The sequence below is a fragment of the Petaurus breviceps genome, unplaced genomic scaffold (genome assembly GCF_028583685.1).
Source record: "Petaurus breviceps papuanus isolate PSGF00001 unplaced genomic scaffold, PetGlider_PUasm1.0 151, whole genome shotgun sequence".
Taxonomy (NCBI): Eukaryota; Metazoa; Chordata; class Mammalia; order Diprotodontia; family Petauridae; genus Petaurus; species Petaurus breviceps.
In genome coordinates this window covers 29,329,507-29,337,649 of record NW_027185712.1, presented here as the reverse complement: position 1 = coordinate 29,337,649, position 8,143 = coordinate 29,329,507, and the positions used below count along the sequence as shown (strand labels likewise).

General features: G+C 37.8%; 1 protein-coding gene across 1 annotated transcript in view; it reads right to left on the bottom strand.

Moving 5' to 3' along the window:
• UBE2QL1 (ubiquitin conjugating enzyme E2 QL1) overlaps positions 1-8,143 on the bottom strand; it is a 64,560-nt gene that overhangs the window by 1,585 nt on the left and 54,832 nt on the right. The gene's annotated exons all lie outside the window — the stretch shown is intronic.

Below are 8,143 nucleotides of genomic sequence, written 5' to 3'. Positions count from 1 at the left end.
GAGAGAGAGAGATCATTTTAGTTCAATTGCTATATACATATATAAACGCATAGTGTGCGTCTGGGTCACACACACACCTGTCTAGTTTAATAGCCATTAGAAACAACAGGAGATTTCTCATACAGAATATAACGCTGAAAATCAGAGCAATTAGCTTAAGTATGATATAGAAAGGAGTATTCAATAACTTACCAATTATTTAAGACAATGGTATTAAACTCAAATAGAAACTGAGGCCACTAAATCATATTTAAGGATCCCTGGGAGTCAAATATTGACTTAGTTTTAAAGTGTAGTATTATCTACACTCTATTGTATTTTTAATTTATTTTGTTAAATATTTCTCAATTATATTTTAACCTGGTGCAGGCTGCATTCAAGAGTGTTGTGGTCCATGGGCCACATTCTTGACACCTTTTATTTAAGTCATGGGGTGAGGAAAGGAAGGGTAAGTGAGAATAGGGAGAAAATAAAGTGTGTTCTAAGTTCATATTCAAATTTTAAAGATCCTGAAAACTTTTTTTGAGTGTGATTTTCTGATATCATGGGGAAATTTAGTAATCAAACAGAAGTCTAACCCTCCAGAGACTGTTCTGTCTTTGGGGATAGAAATATCAAGAATTAGTTCCTCTGGGGATGAACTATTAAAATATTCTCTTTGGTTACAGAAACTCAATTTCTTTTTCACTGTAATAGAGCCCCCCAAAGGATCAGACTATTAATATATGGCACCAGAGAATCCCAATCCTCTCTTGAAGCTGACTTTTCACCTTCCAAATATTGTAAAGAATCAAATTTCTAGTTTTCTCTGTGAACCAGCTTTGTTGGAGTCATACCACTCTGACTCCTAACAGATTAAGGATAAATTGGGAGAAATGAGGCACGGAGAATCCTTATACTTCTGTACGTGAGGGAAAATGGAGAACCTGCAGAGTTGGGGTCACCTCCACTTTTTGATTCTCCCTGTTGCAAGGAACACCACTTCTGTGACAATTCCAATTTAGCATTGGAAAAAGCTTTGTCTTTTCAAAATAAAGACAACTCAGGGACATAACATATTCTAAGAGGTTTTATAATAGAAACTGTCTTCTGACCCCTAAAATAATAACTTATTGGTCATTAACTTGAGTGCTCTTTGATAATATCATAAACTTTCTTTTAATCATTTTGTGACCCCTTTTGGGGTTTTCTAGCAGTGATACTGGTTTAACATTTCCTTCTCAGGTTGATTTTACAAACAAGGAAACTGAAGTAAACAGGTTCAAGTGACTTGTCCTGGATCACACAGCTAGTTAAGTATCTGAGGCCACATTTGAATTCAGGTCTTCCTGACTCTAGGTCCAGTACTTGTGTCATAGTTACCTCACTTAATCCTTACTACAGCACTATAAGGTTTTTATTCCCATTTTACAGATGAGGAACAGAGGGTGAGAAGTAAATCAACTTGCATATGGTCACAAAGCTAGTTGAGTAGCTGGGGCAGAATGTGAAGCTGGGTCTTCTTAAATACAAGTACAATGCTCTATCCATTCTACCACCTTTCTGCCCAGCATGCCCATACTTTGGACATATGTTAATAAAATGATGACTGCAGAAACTTCTGATATTTGAAGATTTGTTTACTTGTTGAATTCACAGCTGAATCCATATCTCTGTCTTTTCTATGGAGATAGTAGAAAGAGCTGCAGGGGGTCAGACGTCTTACTTCTAGTCTTATTTTTTCACTAGCTGTAGAACTGTGGACAAGTCTTGTGTCTCAGTATTCTTATATGTCAAATAAGGGTAATGATATTATTCATATCCATTTAGGGTTTTTTTGTGAACATCAAATGAAATTACAGATGTTGAAGTGATTCAAATATATAAAAGAGTATAGAGATGTAAAATATTACTAATACACCATTACCCTTTTTAATTTTTTTTCTGCCACATTTGCTTTATTTTTTACAATTTATAATGCCAACTGCTATCTGTTAACATTTTGCAAGTATTATATTGGGGCACTTATTATTAACAATAGAAATAATAATTAGAATTGTTATTTGAAATTATTCTTATTGGAAATAATTTCTCTCACTTGGATTATTGTAATACCCTTTTTAAAAATAAGATTTCATTTTTTATTTTGAATTTAATGAACACCAAAAGATAAAACATTTTCAAAGCAGAATAGTAAAAGTGTATTACATGTGCACAAATTGCCTTTTAAAAAAAAGTATGCAATAGGGGCGGCCAGGTGGTGCAGTGAGTAAGAGCTCTGGCCCCGGAGTTGGGAGACCCAGGATTGGTTCTGGCCTCAGACACTTGGCACCCACACAAAATAACTGTCTGTGTAACCTTGAGCAAGTTACTTAACCTCAACTGCTTAAAAAAAAGTATGTAATAAATTCAACAGAGTGGTCAGAGGATAAGCACAATTTAGTGACTTTTTGGGCACAGTTCCAAATTGCTTTCCATACTGGCTATACCAGTTCATAACTCTGCTGTAAGGACATTACTGTGCCTATCTTCTACAGCCTCTCCAACAATCATCTTCCTTCCTTCCTTCCTTCTTTCCTCTGTCAGTCTGATAGATGTGAGGCACAGCTTAAGAGCTGTTTCCATTTGCATAATTTTTAATTATTTGGAGCATTTAAAATATATATAGTTCGCATCTTTGAAAATTGCTTGTTCGGCCTCTTGGGGGAGAGGGCAGAGTCAAGATGGTGGAGTAGAAGCAGGACCTCCCCGCAGCTCCCCAATCCATGTAAAAAGGGGACTCTAAAACTTTGGAGCTGCAGAATCCACAAAATGACACAGAGAAGCTAACCTCCTGCTGAAGACAGCCCTGCAGGCCAGCAGGAATAGGCCAGTGCATTGCTATGTGAGACAAGCCTAGCTCCATCCCGAGGCTTTAGCCCCAGGGCAGGCCTGACCAGCCATGGGCCAGAGGAACTCCAGATCAGCAGCAGCTGTGGCTGTTTCCAGATTTATCAACATATTTATGCGAAGGACAAAGTGAGAGGTCAGTGCAGTCTGGACTTTGGGGCCAGTAAGTGGGAGTGCATGGCTTTCACCCCCGGGGCAAGAAGGCGCTGAGAGGCCGACACAGTCACCCAATGCCACCTGGCAGCTTCAGCTCCTGGTCTGCAGAGTGTAGGGGGACCAAGCACTAGTCTGAGGGGTAATCACTCTTGCTTTAACCTTCTTGGATCTTGGAGCCAGCAGGAATGGGCTAGCGCAGAGCTCTGGGAGCCAACCCCAACCCCACAGGAGCCCAAGGTTTTAACCCCAGGGCAGGCCTAACCAACCACTGGCTGGAGGGAATTCAGATCATCAGGAGCTGTGGCAGTTTCGAGAATTATCAACACACAGATGTTAAGGACAAAGTGAGGGTTCAGTGCAGTGTGGATATTGGGATCTAGTAGTTGGGAGTGCAGTCGGCCTTTGCCCTTGGGGCCAGAAGCCGCTGAGGTGCTGTGGCTCACAGCTGCCCCCACAGGGCACCTTCAGCTCCTGGCTTGCAGAGTGTAGGGGGACCAAGTGACCAGTCTGAGGGGTAATCGCTCTTGCTTTAACCTGCTTGGATCTGGATTGTGGTCTAGGGTGGAGATCCTGGGGTACATGACCAGCTTGCTAGAGCATGTTCACATGGCTTCAGAGAGGTTACACAACTAATACCTTCAGCAGCTAAGAAAACTCCAGCATTTGGTACGAAGCTCCCCTGGCTGGTGGCAGAATCCTACTGTGGCAAAAAGCCCAGGGGTCAAGTGACTGAGGGGAGACATGACCAGGAAAAGGAAACAAAGCAGACAGAAGATTCCAACATTAGACTCCTATTTTGGGGACAAAAAAGAGCAAAGCATGGAACAGGAGGAAGACAGTGAAGTCAGAACTCCTGCACCAAAAGCTTCAAAGGAAAATACAAGCTGGTTACAGGCCATAGAGGACCTTAAGAAGCAGATAAGAGAAGTGAAGGAAAAATTGGGAAGAGAAATGAGAACAATGCGAGAAAATTATGAAATGAGAGTCAACAGCCTGACTGAGGAAAATACCACCTTAAAAAATAAACTAACTCAAATGGCAAAAGAGGCTCAAAAAAGCAATGAGGAGAAGAATGCCTTAAAAAGCCAAATTTGCCGGATGGAAAAAGAATCTCAAAAGCTCAATGAGGAGAATCATTGCTTCAGAATTAGATTGGAGCAAAGGGAAGCTAATGACTTTATGATAAATCAAGATGCTGTTAAACAGATCCAGACAAATGAAAGAATAGAAGGCAATGTGAAATATCTCATGGGAAAAACCACTGACCTAGAAAATAGATCCAGGAGAGATAATTTAAAAATTGTTGGATTACCTGAAAGCCATGATCAAAGTAAGAACCTAGAAATCATCCTCCAGGAAGTTCTCAAAGAAAACTGCCCTGATGTTTTAGTACCAGAGGGCAAAATAGAGGTTGAAAGAATCCACCGATCACCTGCTGGAAAAGATCCCAAAAAGAAAACTCCTAGGAATATTATAGCCAGGTTCCAGAATTCCCAGATTAAGGAGAGAATATTACAAGCAGCCAGGAAGAAACAATTTGAATATTGTGGAAACACAATCAGGATAACACAGGATCTGGCAGCGTATACACTGAGGGATCGAAGGGCTTGGAATATGATATTCCGGAGGTCAAAGGAGCTGGGATTAAAACCAAGAATCACCTACCCAGAAAAACTGAGTGTCACGTTTCAGGGGAAAATATAGTCATTCAGTGGAATAGAGGACTTTCAAGCATTCTTGTTGAAAAAACCAGAGTTGAGTAGAAAATTTGGCATTCAGATACAAGAAGCAAGAGAAGGTAAACAGGGAAAAGAAATCGTAAGGAACTTATCAAAGCTGAGCTATTAACATTCCTACATGGAAAAACAATGATTGTAACTTATGACACTTTTCTCAGTAGCTGAAGGGAATATAAATATAAATATATATGTCTAAATATGAGGGTATATGGGCATATGAATACATATGTGAATGTGTTTATATATGTTTACAGGTATACATAGATAGAGGGCACAGGACCAATTTAACAGGAAGGGATGATACTTAAAAGGTGAAATTAAGAGGTGAGTGAGGAATATAATGAGAGGAGATGGGGAGAGACAGAATGGGGTCAACTCTCTCATATAGAAGAGGCAAGGGAAAATGGTTACAATGGAGGGAATGAATAGGAAGGCAAAAGGGAATGGGTTAACCTTATTCCCATTGAATTTGGCTCGAGGAGGGAATGAAATACACACTAAATAGGGTTTCTCACCCTACAGGAGAGTAGGGGGGAAGGGGATAAGATGGGGGATGATGGAAGGGAGGCCAGGCTGGGGTGGGAGGGAAGTTGGAAGCACCCACTTTTGAAAAGTGACAGGATCAAAGTAGAGAATAGAACAAGTGAGAGGTGGGATAGTAGGGAGGGAAATACAGTCAGTCTTTTATAATATATCTACTATATTATTGTTTTGCATTAGCCACACATATACAACCTATACTGAACTGCTTATCTTCCCAGTAAGGGTGGGTGACAAGGGAGGAAGGGAATGAATCTGGAATTCAAAGTTTTAAAATCAAATGCTCATATATATATATACACTATTATTAATACTATCAAATATATCAAATAATATCAAAATTGGGAAATAAGATATACAGGCACTGGGGCATAGAGATCCACTGGAAAAGTCAAAAGGGGTATGGGAGAAAATATGGGAGAGAACAGGTTGGAGGAGGGGATATCCTGTGGGACTGCTATTTTGGGGCAGGGGGTAGGGGAAAAATGGGGAGAAATTTTGTAACTCAAAATCTTTTGGAAATGAATGATGTAAATCAGAAGTTAATAAAGCATTTGAAAAATTAAAAAAAAAGAAAATTGCTTGTTCATATCCTTTGACCCATAATCTATTGGCAAACTAGTTCCTTACAGATTTTGGGTATCATATCTTTTATCAGAGAAACTAGCTGCAAAGATTTTTTTCCTTTTAATTTTAAATGTATGGATTTTATGCAAAAGCTTTTCAATTTTCGGTAATGAAAACTGTCCATTTAACTTTCTGTGATTTCTATGCATTGTCTGGTAATGAATTCTTCCCCTATCCCTAACTGCAAATGAATTTTTCTTTCTTGGTCCTCTGATTTGTGCAGGATACGATCTTTTCAATGGAGGCCATGTTTCCATTTAGAACATATTGTGATATGTGGCCTCTGACCCTTACTAGCTTTATTAGCCTAGGCAAGTCTCTTAATCCTTATCTGTAGAATGAACTGCAGAAGGAAACAAATCACGCTCATATTTTTATCTAGAAAACTCAAATGATGTCAGATATAACTGAAAATAGCTCAATAACAACAGTAACAAGTGGTATATGGTGTGAGAACTTAGACTAAACCCAGTTTTTGCCAGTCTGTGTTCTAATTTTCCCAGAGTTTTTTGTTGTCATTTTTGTTTTCCAAATAACAAGTCCTCAGCCTGGCATTTATGGTCTTTGAGTTTGTCAGATTTTATGTAGCTATACTCATTTGCACCTATATGTTATGTACCTAATCTGTTTGGGTGATTCTTTTTTTCTGCTTTTTAGCCACTATCAAACGTTTTGATGATTATTGATATGTAATATAATTTGAGATCTAATATTGTTTGACTTCCTTTATCCCATTAAAAAAAATTCCCTTGAGAATCTCTTCTTCCTGAAAAATACAGTTATTATTTTTTAGCTCCACAAAGTAATTCTTTGATAGCTTAATTGGTATGGAAATTAATAAGTAAATTAAGCAGCATTGTCACTTTTATTTTATTGTCATATCTCCTTTATGACTTACTAAAGTAAATGTTTACTTTACTTTATAAATAATAAATTGTTATATTTATTTATCCCCACCATGAGCAATTAATATTTATGTCTGCCTTTATTTCTCTAAGGAGTGTTTTATAGTTGTATTTGTATAGTTCCTATGTGTGTCTTGGTAGGTAGACTTTCAAATATACATTTTGTCTAAAAATTCTGTATTTTAAATGGGATTTCTTTATTTCTTTCTGCTGGATTTTGTTGATAATATATAGAAAAACTCATCATTTGCAAGGCAGGAGTTTATATTTTGCTGCTTTTCTTAAGATATTCATTGTTTCAACTACTTTTTTAGTCGAGTCTTTAGGGTTCCCTATGTCCTTACTATAATACATCCTCTATTCAGTTGTCAAGATAATTTTTCCAAAGCCCAGGTCCCACTATGCCATCTCCCTGTTTGATGAGCTCAGTGGCTTCCTATTATCTGCAGAATTAAATAAAGCCTTGTTTGTCATTGAATGTTCTTTACAACATGGCCCCTTCTTACCACAGCAGTGTCCTTACACTCTACTCCTTTCCATACAGCTACGCCCCCAGTCTAACTGCTATTCCTCAGACATGGCCCACCATCTTTCATCTCTGTCTTTTTCCCAGCTGTTCCCTCTTCCTATAATCTGTGATCCTCTTTTCTTTTTCTTTTTTTTTCCTTTAGGTTTATGCTCAAATTCTACCTTCTCTTCAAGGCCTTCCCAGGTTCCCACAGATGTTATTTCGTTTCCTTTTCAGATTACCTTCTATCTACTCTTTACATCGCCCCATTAAAATGTAGGTTCCTTGAGCGTAGATAACTGGGGTTTTTTTTTTTTTTTTGGTTTTTGTTTTGCTGTTTTTTGTATCTCCAGTGCTCAACACAATTTCTGGCACATAGTAATTTCATATAGCTTGTTGACTTGTTGACTTAATTGATTCACAGAAAATATGTGAAGTAGGTTGTGGCAAAACATATAATAGTCTCATTTCACAGATAATGGAAATGAGGCTAAAAGAATTTAGATGGTTTGTCTGTGGTCATAAAGCTAGGACTGGAACTCATATCTCTTGAGGCTGAGTCCAGGTTAATTTTTTCCTAAATCACATTGTGAAAAGGTACTATAAATAGTTAAATAGATAAATAAAATTAAATATTAGCATGGTCTGAGCTCTTCCATTAAATATTTGCAAATGTAATTTTCACAACACAATGTAGACTCAATTTAGACATTAAATGGCAGGGAAAATATAAAGAATTCCATTTAAGTACAAAAATGGAAATTTAAGGCAATCTATATAATTAATTTTAATAATACTAA